This window comes from Lactuca virosa, chromosome 5 (genome assembly GCF_052849685.1).
Source record: "Lactuca virosa cultivar CGN04683 chromosome 5, Lactuca_virosa_CGN04683_v6, whole genome shotgun sequence".
Classification (NCBI taxonomy): domain Eukaryota; kingdom Viridiplantae; phylum Streptophyta; class Magnoliopsida; order Asterales; family Asteraceae; genus Lactuca; species Lactuca virosa.
The window spans coordinates 174,389,766-174,407,005 of record NC_136430.1 but is presented as its reverse complement, the minus strand read 5'-3'; the positions used below and the strand labels follow the sequence as shown (position 1 = coordinate 174,407,005).

The window sequence follows — 17,240 nt, the reverse complement described above, 5'->3', positions numbered from 1 at the left end:
AGAACTTACCAAGAGTGAAGTAGGAACAATTGCTTCCTGGGGAAAATATCGAGTTCTAGAGAGAAAAATGGAAGGAGAAAAAGTATGCTTTTGGAGGATATGGGTGGGGTTTTATAGGTGAAGGTTGAAGATCTATGGATTTGAGTAACAAAATCTGGTGGAGTGTTGGAAGAAAGATATGGATTTGACTAGCTACTTTGGGAATAGTGACATAAAGTTGTCATAGAGTGGGTGATTACCTCTTGAATAAAATCATGAGTCTTAGATATTTTGTAAGAAAAGGTGTTCTAACTCTTCAAGGTTGGCATAAAATAGGAGTTTGGAGAGTTTAAGTCATGAAAATTGCAAGTCTGAGGAAATTTCCGGAGTCAAAATCACTTAAAATCACTAAAAAGTCCTTAATTGACAAAAATCCGAAATGGGGTTCGGATCTGCGAGGGTTCCTGAGTCAATTTGCCAATTCTGAAGTCAAATATGTAAATTCTGAAGCTCATCCTTGGTTCCGGAGTGGAGGTGCGGAGTCAACAGCTTCCGGGGTCGTCTGACTCTTCCGAGATGCAAAGCTTCCAGCGTGCGAATCTTTCCGGAGCGAGGTCTTCCGGAGTTGGGAGGGTTTCTGGAGCATGCGAGATTACCGCTGTTCTCCTTAGAAAGTCCGAAGTCAACAATGTTCTGGAGTCAGGAGGTCCGGAGCGGGATTGTCCGGTTCTTGAGAAGGCATTCCGGACTAAGAGGATTCCGGATCAAGAGGGTTCCGGACCAAGAGGAGAGGCTCCGGAAATGAATAGTGTATTCCAAAATGAGCATGTTCTTTTGGGTTTTCTCCATCCGTTTTGAGCCATTTTCAACAATGGAAGAGATGGGTTAATGTCGGATTTTATGGGAAAGTCTGAGAGAGATTTGGGAGAGATTTGGGAGAGATTTGGGAGAGAGAGAGAGAGAGAGATAGAGATAGAGAGATTGAAAGAAACTTTTCTTGTGTCCTTTAATGGAGTTTTGCTATGTAGCTCTACGATTTTAAACACCGTTACGCCTTGTTATGAATGTAATACAACCCCGAAGGGTACTTAAAGGTGTTTTATCGAGTTATTACATCACTTACTCCTCTTAGGATTTAGATTTTCTGAACATTGGAAACCTCTAAGTGATAACTTTGTATTAAAATAAAGAGTTGCACTTTAGTAAACGTAAAGTTTGCCCTACAATACAAGCACTAGTTGGGTTGACCGGATTTGACTCGTTGACTTTGTTTGACCAAAATTTGATTGTTGTCACATGTTGAAACACAAGGCGTTCGCAGATCCGGTAGAATTCATCAAGAACCTGAGAGATATAGATTTCTCATTGATGAATGTTTCATGATGATGAATGCTGATGAGCCCGTCACCTATTGAAATGAAATGGCAGATCCTGAATCTAACAAATGGCTTGAAGCCATGAGTGTAGAGATGAAATCCATGAGAGAAAACCAAGTCTTGGATTTGGTTGAACTTCCTCCCCAATGTAAGACTGTAGGGAGTAAGTGGGTCCTCAAGAAGAATACAGACATGGATGGCAATTTACACATATTTAAAGAAAGACTTGTTGCTAAAGGATTCACACAAACCAAAGTGATTGATTATGATGAAACCTTTTCACCAGTTGCTAGGATTAAATCTATTAGGATACTACACGCCATAGCCGCATATCATGACTATGAGATATGGAAAATGGACGTAAAAACTGCTTTTCTAAATGTACACTTAGAAGAAGATGTGTATGTGGTTCAACCCGAAGGTTTTGTTGACCAAAAGCATCATAATAAAGTGTGTAAGCTCAAAATATGTATTTATAAGTTAAAGAAAGCATCTCGAAATTGGAATCATTATTTCGATGATGAAATCATAAAGTATGGTTTTGTTAGAAATGAAGATGAATCTTGTGTTTATATGAAAACTAGTGAAAACTCAGTGACCTTCTTGGTTCTATATGTGGATGACATACTTATCATGGGAAATCACATTCCAACTTTACAAGGTGTAAAGGCTTTGTTAGGAAAGTGATTCTCAATGAAGGATCTTGATGAGGCTTAATATATTCCTGGAATCAAATTCTATAGAGATAGATCAAAATGATTAATAGGTTTAAGCCAAAACACATACATTGATTAAGACTTGAAACGTTTCAAGATCGAAAACTCTAAGATAGAATTTGTACCTATGGCACATGTAACTGTACTGAGTTTATCTCAATGTCCTAGCACAAAGGTTGAGCTAGACAAGATGAAAGATGTTTCATATGCTTTGGCAGTTGGATCCATCATGTATGCCATGAATTTCACTAGACCTGATCTTGCTTATGCTATTAGCATGGTAAGAAAATACCAACAAAATCCATGGGAGATTCATTGGATAGTTATGAAGAATATCCTTAAGTACTTGCGTAGAACTAAGGACACGTTCCTCATCTATGGAGGAGTTGAAGAAAGCTTAAGTGTAAAGTGATACATTGATGCTTCATTCACAACAGATTGAGATGATTGTAAGTCACAATCAGGATATGTGTTCATTGTCAATGGGGGTGAAGTGTCTTAGAAGAGCTCTAAGCAAAGTTTTGTAGTACAGTCCACAACAAAGTCAGAATATATCGTTGCTTCGGAAGCTACAAAAGAAGCTGCTTGGATGAAGAAATTTATTGGAGATGTAGGCATGATTCCTTCCATTCAGGATCCCCTGTAAGTCTTTTATGACAATGAGGGTGCTATTGCTTTGGCAAAAGAACCAAAATCACACAAGAAGACTTGGCACATTAGTCGAAGATTCAACTTCATTCGGTATAAAGTTGAAGATGGTGAAATCAATATATGCAAAGTTCACACTGATCAAAATTTGGCGGACCCTTTCACGAAGCCCCTTCCTCAAGCAAAGTTTAAAGGTTATACTCAAGGAATCGGACTTCACTATTCTAGTGATTGGCTTTGATCTTTGTATTAGTGTAGTGGTGTTGATTATGATGGCATGTGCAGAATTAGAAAGATCTAGTGAATCATCATGTAAAATCAAGAACACAAGGAGTAAATAAATCTGTGTAAGCTCATATTAGATCTAGAAAGAATATACAAATGGGTTTGTACAAAGTTTCTCTCTCTAGTCTAACACTCCAAATGGTTCCTTACATAATGGGAGTCACTCACTTCCTATTTATAGGAAAGACTCAACCCATTTACACATATTAGAGGGTAAGCCTAAAACACTACATCCAAGAGTGACTTTGCACCCTAACATTCTCCCCCTCAAAGTTAGGATTGGATGTCCCGGCTTCAGTCTCCAACGAGCTAGCGCGATCAAGACCAAAATCCCCCTCGAAGTAACACCGGTCTTCAAATCCGTAAATGAATATTCGACAAACCCAAGAAGCTTCGAATACCCATCATTAGTTTTGACTATTAGAACATTATGTAACACCATCTATTGTACTGACTATGATATATATGACATATGATCTTTTCATTAAATATTTTTTGTGCTCTTTTTTTAACATGTTTAATCCTTGAGTAAATTTATTCACTCTAATATCCATAGTTGGTTATTAGTGGGGGAGTAATAATGTAGTAAGACTAATATAAATTGGAATGGTTGATAAAGTGTTGTAACCAGTTTCGTAGGTACTTGATAGATAGAACGTATTGGATTGACCCATTCAAGATCACTTCATGGATCGTTATCATAAATGATACGTGATAAAAGGTAATATCTATATATCCTTAACACATGAGATGCATATATAGGACTCGAGTGTGGGGAGTGTTATGCTTTGATGTAGTCAAATGTTATTCTTTAATCAGGCACTTATGAAAGCTATTACCAGGTATGATGTGAACCATGCAAAAGGCGTATGTAGTCAAAACGGGATTTGTTCATCTTATTCATTAAGACTTAGACATCTAAGGCCTGATGTAAAGTTGATCACTTATATGAGATTGACTGCAATCTAGATCTCATGTTCAACATGATGTCTGTAGCAAAGGGATAACTGATAGAATTACCTTATACACCAATTGTAGCTTTGAGCTTCTGGGGATTGGGCTTTGATAGAATTTCACAAAATTTGTATGTTGTTGGGGGCAGTGAAATGTTGCTAGACGTTCACCACTGTCTATATCAATCTAATATGAGTCTTGAGCAAGTGGGAGATTGAAAGATCTTGTATGCTAAAGAGTCATATTAAGATGAAATTGTTGATTAACATATGATCCTATAGAGTCACACTAACAAGAACTTGATAAAATTGATTATTTATTACAAACTGATTCTAATAAATATTTATAATCCTCTTTCAATTAATTAGGAATTGTTTATTTCATGAAAATATTATTTTCAATGACAATTAAGATAATATATATCATAAGGTATGATTAATTAAGTCATGTACATTGTTTTAGACTATAAAGATTATTTTGTCTTTTTTCTAAAAGTTAAAGTTTATATCTTATAAAGAGTTATAAGAATTTTATAAACTTCTCTTCTCTTTGTATACAAAGAAAATGAGCTAGTTTCTAGGAAACAATACATGGTCTTTTGAATATAATAAGGGAAAGTAAGCATGGGTTAAAAGGCATGGGAGACATGTAGGCTTTAGGGTATTGAGTGCTTAAAGTGTTAAGAACTCTTGGGTAATGATTTAGCTTTGTGGAGGCTTTCATGCATTCATTTTTTGTGGCAAACCATAGCTTTCCCTCCCCCTCTCTCATTGTTCTTCAAAAGTGTTAGAAGAAGTTAGTTGCTCTCTTTAAATCTTAAGAGTTGTGACTAGCATCTCTTAAAGTTGGTTCATTTTTGGTGTCTCAAAGGTTCCACTATCTTCATCAACTTCTAGCCTCCCCTTGAGGATCCAAAGAACAACAAAGGTTGTTATTTCTTCATCTCCTCTATGGTTGTGTTTTTATTTTATATAACTTGCAAGATGATCCTTGGTGTGTTGTAGCTTGTTTATTATATTCAAAAATTTAAGTCTTCCGTATGCCATTTTATGAGTTTATGAAACTATTTTTGAACTAAAACCAAACATATATTTTATAGTTATGTGGTGCTAGAGAGTGCATTATACATTGATTAAAAGTCATGTGCGAGCTAGCTCTAGAGTACCTGTAATAGTTGTTGTCTTAGAGAGGTTGAACCATCACATCTTGAAAGGTTGATGCTAGATCGATGTATTTTTGTTAACCAAATTGAGCGGCATGACCTATAAAAGATGCATTTTGTTGATGTTGTGAATCTAGCTGAGTTGGGGCTGGAACAAGAGCATATTGGGGCTGAAAAGCAGATGTGTATAGATGTTGTTGATGAACATACAACTTGATATATTATGACTGTTATAAGGCAGCCAGATAAGTGGGGTGGTGGAGGCTAAAAAGGCTTGTAAGCAAAAGTAAAAGGTTGTTATACAACATCACTAATAGGGGGTGTAGGGTCTACCGAGCTGCTCTAAAGGTACAGGATGGTTGTGGTGGTGGTCCTAGAAGGTGTCGGGGCTATGAAGAGGTTTTCTTGGTATTATTCAGAGCTCCAAAATAGGCTTGAAAGTGTCTCGGAGTAACTTGATCATCTAAAAAATGGTAGACTTAGAGGAAACATTAGTATTACCCCTACAAGCAAATTCTCATTATTTTTTCCATTACTATATTATTTTTTTCGATTTTCCATGAAAGGAAGCGGAGGAGTATAATGCGGTCGTAGATGAAAGAGGAGCATCCATGGAGGGATCAGTTATTTCTTCACACGACTAGTGGATAAGTATGATATTCTTAATCGGGTTGTGCAAAAGTCGGTTTCGACCTAAAACTGAACCCAACCCGAAAATGATCGGTTTCTAAAGTATTGAACCCAAACCGAAACCCAACCCAATGGGTTCGGTTTATCGTTTTTCGGTTTTGGACTCGGTTTCAGGGTTCGGGTTCATTTTTAATTTCTTAAACCAATCCTCACACCATTTCTTAACTCACCTCCAATAATCATTTATCTAAACTTGATGATGGCTACTTTATTGGCCCCTCAAGCGATGTGGGATACAAACCTAAGAGGTAAATAAAGGCTAAAGGTGTGTGTTTACATAGGAGAGTAGATTAGTTGAGTTTAGATATAGGCTGCGATGTGGGATGTTAGACGTAGCTGACAAAAAAAATTGGAGAATACAAATTCGAACCTATCACTTGTCGCATAACGCTCATGTGCCTTAACCAACAAACCACGCTTTTTTGTGTTTAAAACTATAGGAATATATATATATATATATATATATATATATATATATATATATATATATATATATATATATATATATATATATATATATATATATATATATATATAGACACACACACACACAACGCAATACATATATTATATAAAGTTTGGTTTGGTTTAGTTTCTCTCGGTTTTGTACAAACCTAAAACCGAAACGGAACCGAAATTTTCGATTTGTAAATAATACCAACCCAAACCGGCTGTTTATACTTCAGTTTCGGTCTCATCCGTTTTGTAGGTTTTTTGGTTTTCGGGTTTGGTTTTGCTCACACCTAATTCTTAACCATGAGGAAGGATTAAAAAGGATTTGTATTAGTGATCATGTCAACAATACTGTGATACAAAGGCAGAAGTTGTCAAAGAATTTGCATAACTAATTCGACTTCGTCAATTTTTAAGTCACAATCAGCAAGTGCATCTGCTAGATTGTTGAGAGCATGACAAAACTCAGTAATAGATGATGAGCCTTTCTTGGTGTTAAGAAATTATTTTTGCAATTAAAGCATCCCTGACATCTTACTGTTGAGAAAAAACTCATCTAACTTATCCCATGAATCTTTTGCGGTGCAGTTATCACTATAGATTATCTGCAGAAGTTTAGCATCACAAGTAGTATAAAACCAAGATTTAATATAAGAGTCAATAACCGGACGATCCTCTTCATCATCACCTTGAGGTTGGGATTTACCGGTAATATGACCATAAAAGTTGGCTCCCATACACATGTCAAGAAAGTTAGGCGCTAAAGTTTGTATTTGAACCCATCTACGTATAAATTGAAACTGAACTGAGAGTACACATTTGTGAGGAAAAATACCAGTTAACTATTGATGTGCACAAAAGTACCTACTAGCTTTAAATTTATAACCTAACTAACTTAACTAATTTATACACCTAAAGGCAGTGTACCTAGTCAGATTATAGAATTGCTTGGGTAAATCGGGTGTCGAACACAGGGAACATAATTTAATTAATTAAAATAACTACTTTTAATTAAACTAAGAAAACAAACATAAATTGGGGTTTTTACTGATTTTGCAAGATCATAAGAACTTAAATCAAACTATTATCAACTAAACAAGCAAAGAAAACAAATTTACTTCATGAAATAAAGAGTACTTATGTTCAGTTCTTATTTCCCCTTCTCCTATGGTTGATTTCTAGTGGATGGAATATATTGATTACCAATTTGTTAACTAGATATGATGATCAAATATCTGGACATACCAATTTATGAATTACCATGCAATGATCAAGCATAAGTTAAACACCAAATTGATAATGAGCATCAATTGGACTATGCATAATAGTAGTTTCTTTCTTATGATCAAGTTAAGCAACCAAGCACCAATTAAGATTAATTATTCTCTCTAATAAGGTTAAAGATACTAGCTTTAATTACTTTATCTAAGATGTGATTAATCCTAGCTCTAATTATTTAATGATCTTAAACAATTAGGAGACAAATTCATGCAATTAGAATGATCAACTATCACACAGAACTTGATTAATAGGCAATAAAAACTATAACTAAAACATGCTAGGGTTTTAATTATCAAACACAAGTAAAATCAACACTAAGCATCCATAAATCGAAATAAACATGATAATATTAAGTTCATCTTCACCAAAGAGAAGTATAAGCTTTTTAGCCTCTCATAGTAGCAGAAAAACACACAAAATTCATGCAAATTAGATTAGACATGAGTAATGATTAGAAAACCGAATATATCTATGTACATTTCTTCTAAATCTTCTTCAACTTTTGAGCTCCAATTGATTCTCGATATTCTTTTGAGTTTCCAGATGTTTTTATTCACAATTCTCCTCATAAAATCGGTTGGAAGTCTCTCCATTCAACCTAATGATCGAATATATATAGTTTCCTTATGTATGGTCACTACGTTGTGGTTAAGAGTCACCACATTGTGGTCTTCATGAATATCCTATATTCTCCAAGTCAACTCATTGGTCGAGAATCATCCATATGCCATGTTGTGGTTGTCTGTCTTCAAGCCTTCTTTGTCTTGTTTTTACTTTAGCTCTCAATTTCCTGCTTCCAGCTCCTCGTTTGCTTCCTTTTCATCCTGAGCATGTATTTACTACTACAAAACATATTTCAAACTTAATAAGTACCTTTTTTACCAAAATAAACATAATTGTAGCTAAAAGTAATAAGATAGTGTATGAAATATATAGTTAAATATGGACATATGAAAATACCCCACACTTGGCTTTTTCTTTCCCTCAATCAAACCTGATTTTATTGTTATCATACCATCACATTAAAACCCTAGCTACCAACATTTCACAAGACAATCCATTTTAAGCCTCTCCATTACATCAACACCGCAATGCATTTATTTGTGTCTAAGTTTTTCTAAGAACTTCCCCAATCCTAAATACTCACAATCTTCATAAACACTTCCCCACTTCTTTTGAACAACATTCACTTTATGCATCCCTCCGAATATATCCTCTGAAATCTTTCTTAACCTCAAGATAATTTTTGATTAAGCCCCGAAGCATACATATGGAAAAATAACCTTGAAATAAAAATTACAATAAATGACTTATCAAATTGTCTTATTCTTGAGTCTCCGATTTTTGAACGTTTCTTCATGATATTTCTTGATCTTGATGGTTTTGTATACTTTTATTCTCTCAAACTTTTGCAAAAAAAAAAATTTTACTCACTTTTTTCTCACTCAAAACTAAAAATCCTATAAAAAAACATATGCTTAAGCAAGGGAACTTAACTTCAATCCATATTGGTTAGAGGTATTAGTCTAAGGTGCAATGACTACACAAGCTCTCCTGGATACATTTCTAGTACACGATGCTAAACATATTATGGCCCTCAAAATAAGCAAGGTCATATTTTTGTTCCATGATTTCACTAGGACATGGAAGTCACAAATACACTAGAACATATATTGGCTCAAATAAACATCAAAACTCGCGTCGGATCGTCCCACACAATGCTAGCAACCTAGGTCTCAACACAACAATACAACAATTTTTTAACTAGATTTAATTTTTAGTTTATTATTTCAAATCTTTCTAATATATTTGTTTAAATCCTAGTCATTTCAATTTTTTATTAGTATGCTTACATTCCTATATTCGACCCCCTACCCCATACTTAAATGATGCAATGTCCCCATTGCATACTTAAACAATTAAAGAACATAAAATTAAAAATGAAGAATTGGAATAGACTCCCATGGGATAGTAGTGGCGAGATCAAATTCTTGAAAGTGTGTGGAAAATCTTGGACATCTCGTATAATGAATGGAAATAGTACTTCTAGGCTCTTCTCTCATGAATATAAATGTGTCGGATTAAAATAAACCAAAGAACCATCTTCAAAAAGTGTGTTGAACCTCAACAACGACATGGTAAAGAAACGCCACATCGTGGTTTCAATAAAGAATTTGTCATGGTCGCGAAAAATAAGAACGCCACGACATGGTGATAGGTTAGATGCAGTCGTCATAATAACCAATGCCACGACGTGGAGATAATGGCCACATCGTGGTGAATTCTCAGAATGTCATCAAGAGCCAAAATTATGCATCGTTTCTTCTTAATGGCTTAGGACCATTCTCAACCTTTTCTTTCTGTAAAATTATTCAAAACTCTTCTCTTCATTAAGTGGGAACCCCACACTTATTCAAAAAAAAATGGTCTTCAATTATAATCTTCTAAAAATCTCATGGCTTCTTCATCAAATAAGCTTCTTCACTGCTTTACTTTCGTTTAACACTACAAAATAAGATTAAAAGACTTGAGAAACACATGATCATTTGGTTAAACTAAAAATAAAAACCAAAAACTAAAATCTAAAAGCTAAAAAGAAATCAAAAGGAAAAGAAAATGCAAACTCTCAAAACATCGGGTTGCCTCCCGAGAAGAGATTCTTTTTGAGGAGTCATGAGTCGGACTCCTTCCCACTCTACATTGTTGCGGTTAGGGAGTGGGATCTCACTTTTCTCCTTTTGATCTTTCCATTTGCGTTTGTATGCTTGAACTCGTCGAATGTAGGCCTTATTCGAGTTTTCTTTCTTCTTTTGACTGGAGCTTGCATCATGTTTCCTCTTCACCCCTTTTCCTTTCTTTTTCATCTTTTTACTCTTATTCTCATATTCCTTATGATATTTATCTAACTCCATCTTTGTTAGAAATGACTTCTCTAATTCCTCACCCATTTCTTGATCCTTAGGTGTAGTGAACGCGAACACCTCAAATGTCATAGGAATTGAAGTTCTTGGTTTGGAACATTTTACTTTTGCCACATGAGGTTTCTCCCATACTTTCAACTCTTATTCCATCAATTTTTCAATTTCTTCTAGCTCATTAAGGTTTTCTTCTTCCAAATTAGTCATCATTAACACTTTATCTTTTAGTGTGCCATAACTTAACTTTGGATACATTTCAAAAGTAATTTATTCATCTTCCACTCGAAGTGTGAGATTTAAGTCATGAATATCAACGAGGGCTCTTGCGGTACTCAAGAATAGTCTTCCCAAAATTATGGGAAGGTCTTCATCTTCTTTCATGTCTAGAACCACAAAGTAACCGGAAAAAGAATTTTCCCCACTTTCACCAACAAATCTCCAATGATTACACATGGGTTAATAATCGAGTGATTTTCCATTCGAAGTGTCATCTTTGTGTTTTGGAGCATTGGTAGACCGAGCTTCTTGTAGAAAGAATATGGAATAAAATTGATGGTTGCCCCTAAATCAGATAAAGAATTTATGGAAGTAGAATTGCCAAATTCACAAGGAAAATTTAGTTGGCTCGGATCTCCCATTTTGATTGGAAACCTATTGATGATTACACCTAAACATAACTCATTTAGCACAATGTTTGATGCTTTTTCCAAGTCCTTTTGATTAGTAATCACATATTTAGCAAACTTAAGAAGCTTGGCCATGGATTTGAGGAATGTAGCATTAAATGAGAGGGATAGGACTTGTTCCATGAACTTCTTCTATTCTTGCTCCAGATTATGATTAATGGCTCAAGATAGGAATGGTAAGGGAGGCTGATACGAATTTAAAGGAGAATAATTTTTATTTTCCAATGACCACGACGTGGCAAAATCACTACGATGTGGTGAATCATCAGAATACTACTCATATTTTGATTTGATCTTCTCTTCTTCCAACTATTGACCAGGCTGCATAGTAGCTGTAGTATGGATCATGAGTGGCTCAGAATGAACTTCTTCATTAAAAAGCCACCATAACATGAGGTTGTGATTTTGGATCGGGATTTCTAGGAGGTAACCTCTTGTGAACAAGTGTTGTTAATTGGCCTAGTTGATTCTCAATGTTCTTGATGGAAGCTTGATCATTTCTCACATTAGCGTCAGTAGTATTATGTCTTTTTTCAGAGGCTTCCATAAACCTATTAAGTATTGACTCAAAATCCAATTTCTTTTCGGGTGGTGGTTGTTCTTTTTGGTAGTAGCCTTGACCGGTTTGTCTATATTTATCTTTTTTTTGCTTCTTGTACTCATCATAAGGCAACCACTCCTTTTTCGGCTTCCACCAATCCTTATCATATTTGTCACCACTAGAGTAAAATACTTGCGCTTTCTCATTCCGTGCTCATCCAAATCGTAATCCTTCGTTAAATGTGGCCCGTGGCAATTTTATGGCGTGTATAGATTGATCCAATTTCATCATTCTCCTATCTATAGTCTCTAGTTTAGTAATGATTTCATCCATGTTCTCATTCGTTCCATCTCCTTTGCCTCAAGTAACATCTTCTCGTGGGTTATGATACTCTCTCGAGTGCTTTGCAAATTCATCAATCAACTCTTTAATGGTGGTTGGTTCCTTCTTTGTGATTGATCATTGAGAGTCAAGAAGTTGCCTTTTTGTGACATTCACCCCATCATAGAAAATTAACACTTCTTGTTGGACATTTAGATCATGTTGAGGACAACTCCTAAGCAACCCTTTGTATCTCTCCCATGCTTCATATAATGATTCTCCAAATCCTTGTTGAAAATTAGCAATCTTTTTCTTCATCTTTGAGATCTTTGAAGGTGGACAAAATTTCTTAATGAAAGAGTCACGATGATTGGCCCAAGTAGTAATGGATCCGGACGCAAATTATTTTAACCAAACTTTGGCTTCGTCGGTAAATGTCACCGGAAGCATCCTAAGTAACACTGATTCTCGTTGCACATTCGGAACATTAAAGTAGTTTGTAATGTCCTTTACTTTATCGATGTGTTTGAATGTGTCTTTGTATTCTTTCCCGAAGAAAGGTATGTCCTTGAGCATTGATAGAATGTGACCCTTGAGCTCAAAATTCTTTCAGTTGGAATTTCAGGTGGTACAAGACCTGGTCCATTATCCTCATGTATCCCTTCTTGTAATCTCCCATAGTCATTCTCGTGATATCCGCCATTTCTTGAACCTCAATTTTTATGTCGTCGACCGTATCACTTTCTGTTCCCCAGCAACGACGCCAAAAACTTGGTGTGCATAAAAGTACCTACTATATTTAAATTTAAAACCTAACTAACTTAACGAATTTATGCACCTATAGGTAGTGTACCTAGTCATATTATAGAATAGTTTGGGTTAGTCGGTGTCCTCTCGAAACTTTTAAAACGCTTATCTGATTGAAAATTGCTACTTGACTTGTCGACCTTCTTGTCTCTCTTCTTATGAAAAGCTAATTCTGGATCTTGAAGTGGTAGAACTATTGGAGTTTTGGATCCTCGAGTCATAAATCACTGAAACAAAACAAAATAGAACATGTGAAATGAACAAAAATAAATAAACTGAATATTTAACTGAAACATAACCACGATGTGGTGAAGATGACCATGACATGGTTGTTGCTTAGATAGAAAACCAAGTGCAGAAAAATAACTTTTTGCGGTTTTTACCCCTCAAAAAGGATCGAATAACTAAAATCAATTAAACTAAAAATAAAATAAGTCGTTCCCCAACAACGGTGCCAAAAACTTGAGGTGCAAAAAAGTACCTTCTAGCTTTAAATTTATAACCTAACTAACTTAACTGATTTATGCACCTGTAGGCAATGTACCTAGTCAGATTATAGAATAGATTGGGTAAGTCGGGTGTCGAACACAGGGAACATAATTTAATTAAATAAAACAACTACTTCTAATTAAACTAAGAAAAAAAACTTAAATTTGGGTTTTTACTGATTTTGCAAGATCAGAAGAACTTAAATCAAACTATTATCAACTAAACAAGCAAAGAAAACAAATTTACTTCAAGAACTAAAGAGTACTTCTGTTCACTTCCGATTTCCCCTTCTCCTATGGTTGATTTCTAGTGGCTGGAATATACCGATTACGAATTTGTTAATTAGCTATTATGATCAAATATCTAGACATACCAATTTATGAATTACTATGCAATGATTAAGCACAAGTTAAACACCAAATTTATAATGAGGACAAATTGGACTATGAATGATAGTAGTTACTTTCCTATGATCAAGTTAAGCAACCAAACACCAATTAAGATTAATTATGCTCTTTAACACAGTTAAAGTTACTAGCTTTAATTACTTTATCTAAGATCTGATTAATCCTAACTCTAATTATTTAATGATCATAAGCAATTAGGAGACAAATTCATGCAATTACAATGATCAACTATCATACAGAACTTGATTAATATACAATATAAAATAGAATTACAACATGTTAGGGTTTTAATTATCAAACACATGTAAAATCATCTTTAAGCATCCATAAATCGAAATCAACACAATAAGATTAGGTTTATCTTCACCCAAAAGAAGTATAAGGTATTAGCTTCTCATAGTAGCAGAAAAACACACAAAATTCATGCAAATTAGAATAGACATGAGTAATGATTAGCAAACCGAATAGATCTATGTACATTTCTTCTAAATCTTCTTCAACTCTTGAGCTCCAGTTTATTCTCGATCCTCTTCTGATTTCCAGAGGTTTTTAGTCGCAATTCTCCTCAGAAAATTGGTTGGAGTCTCTCCATTCGACTTAATGATTGGATTATATATAGTTTCCTTATATCTTGTTGTCACATCATGGTTAAGAGCCACGACGTCGTGGTCCTCATGAATATCTCATATTATCTAAGTCAGCTCATTAGTCGAGAATCTTCCATATACCACGTCGTGGTGGACCATCACCACTTCGTGGTCGTCTATCTTCAAGCCTTCTTTGTCTTATTTTTGTTTTAGCTCTTAAATTCCTGGTTCCAGCTCCTTGTTTGCTTCCTTTTCATCCCAAGCATGTCTTTGCTACTACAAAATATATTTCAAAATTAATAAGTACCTTTTGTCCCAAAATAAACATAATTATAGCTAAACATATTAAGATAGTGTATGAAATATATAGTTAAATATATACATATCAACTATCCATATGTATAATTGCAATAGAGGAGCTTGACGATGACAAAGTGGTCATGAAGCTCGGAGAAAATAAAAAAACAAAGTATAATAGAAAGCAGAAAATAAGAGGTAATAAACTAAGCATGTGTAGATAGAATAGAAAGCTCCAGTAGTCTAAACCACTATAAAAAGTCTTGAACAAGATAACGGTGTTGTCGGTATGTAACGCCCGCAGATTCGGGCTAGTCAATTTAAAGACAATAAGCATCAAAAATGACTTTTTTATGGAAGATTATTTAGAATTAATAATATTAACCAAGTTATAGTATATATCACAAGGGTTCCATACATATAAAGAACGCTGAAATCCGAGTTATAACGAAGAAGTTATGACCTGTCGAAGTTTCGCGACAAAACTGGCACGACGCTGTGTGACGTAAAAAGTGAGTTTGACATAAAGTACTTTTTAGCCTTAGCGATCTAAACAAAATTCGTAGTATACGTTAAACCGAGAGCGTGCATAAAAAACGTCCAAATCTGACTTCGTATGAAGAAGTTATGATTTTTCTAAGATTTAGCACAACAGTGCACAACCCAGAATTCGAATTTTAGATCGACCGAATTTTAGCCGACACAATCTAAACGAGAATTGAAGATTTCATTAATAACAACTCAATGATATAAAGACAGACGAAAACGGACGTCGGATGACAAAATTATGAACTTTTAACAGACTTTACCTGTCCAGGCCTGTTAAAATATAACTTTAAAATTAAATTCAAAATTAGCCGACAGAGTCTAAACGAAAGTTGTAGACTACGTCGCCACCTACGCGTGGATATAAAGAATGTCTAAAATGGAGCTCGTATGTGAAAGTTATGGAATTTAGAAGTCGGGAATAAACTGTTGCGAAGGAGGGTGACGTGGCCAAATCTCAGCCTTTGCTTTCTCCCCATTGCCTCGCTTCATATCAGTGATACATGCCCTCCTCGTATGCAGAGCGTAGCCTTGTATGGGCAGCATACTACAAGGAGTACGCCCAGCGTACCTGCGCAGCCCATCCTATAAGTAGCATGTGAGGTTCACTCCTTTTCTTCACACCTTAAGCCTTCTCTCCCTCTCTCTTTCTCTAAACCTCTACCAACCTTTATTACTTCCCAAATGCTAACAGTTGAGTTCCGGAGTGCCAGAAGGCTCCGAGAAGAAGATCTTTTCAGCTCGGAGGTTCTGCCACCGTAGATCCCGGTTCCTAGCCAAACCTCCCGGTAAGTGAGTTAGGCTTACCCTACTTTAAGTATAGCTTATGTTTAAGTTCAATACCGTTATTATGAACTTATAAACAATAAATATTATAAAATATAATATACAAAGTGTTATTATAATTACTTTTAGCTACTCGTGGTACGGGGAATCTGCTTTGAAGGGCCGCATAGGGTTGTTGGATTTCAAAAGTGCTATAATGCCAAAATGGTCCTGCCCTCCGGTGTTTCATGTTTGGCCTCTGTCTGTATATATTGGTTGAAAAGTATTATTTAACACTTATAAAACAATATCGCTCATAAATAGTCGCTATAAATATTAGACTAAAATCTAGCAGAAATGATACTAGGTTTCGCCGAAGGAAAATAGAATTGTTAGAAGCGAAGCATTGCCCGAGTTTGGAATCATCACTATTTAACAAGTGAGTGCATAGTTACTTTCATCTTACACATAGATATGAAGTTTTTAATATAAATTACATGCTATGTGTGCATATTATCTGTGTTTTTTATATCTATGATGGATGAACAAAATATACACGTTTTACTTGATTTAAACTATATATGTACTTTTATACCTATAAATATATTGGGTAAAGATAGGTAGACAAAATATGCGAAATTAATGATGATATAGATGATTAAATTTGAAAGATGATGAGGAGCCTTGACCCAAATGATGATCCAATCATCTAGCATAGTATAGATGTCGACCACAGACTATTCTAGACAGTCCAGTGAAATGCTAGCAGGCTCGCAACCTGTAGGTGTTGTGAACTATGTGTTCACCAGATGTACTCTAAAAACTCTGGCAGCTATGGACTTAGTGTCTTATAAGTGAATGTTGGCAGCTATGGATTTAGTGCCCTATATATGAACTATGGACTTAGTGCCTAATAGATAACATCGGCAGCTATGGACTTAGTGTCTGTTGGATAAACCTTGGCAGCGATGGACTTCGTGCCTATTCCTTAGGACAATCCTTAGGAAAGAATGAATAAAGAATAGATGATTCTTAGGGTAGATCCTTAAGAATAAAGAAGTTAATGGGGATGGGAAGTTGGGTTAATTGTTTGATGAGTAAACATAATAACTATATTATTGTGGGTTGAAAATCCTTTTTACTCACCAGGTTTCCCAACCTGACCCACACAGTTTATTTGTATCACAGGTGTCGATACGAAGCTACATTACCCTGAGAGATTAACGGAAATGTAAATCATTAGTATAAATGAATGTAAGGTCTGTTTATGCTTATGTTTATGTATTGACGATGACATCCCGATGTTTTAATAAAAACGAAATACATTTATTC

The 17,240-nt window shown here is 35.1% G+C and overlaps 1 non-coding gene across 1 annotated transcript; it reads left to right on the top strand.

Annotated features, from left to right (window-relative positions):
* The first annotated feature begins 12,224 nt into the window (after positions 1-12,224).
* On the top strand, positions 12,225-12,330 carry LOC145118327 (small nucleolar RNA R71). The gene has a single exon (XR_013713283.1). It is a non-coding gene; the product is annotated as a small nucleolar RNA R71 (small nucleolar RNA).
* The last annotated feature ends 4,910 nt before the right edge of the window (positions 12,331-17,240 follow it).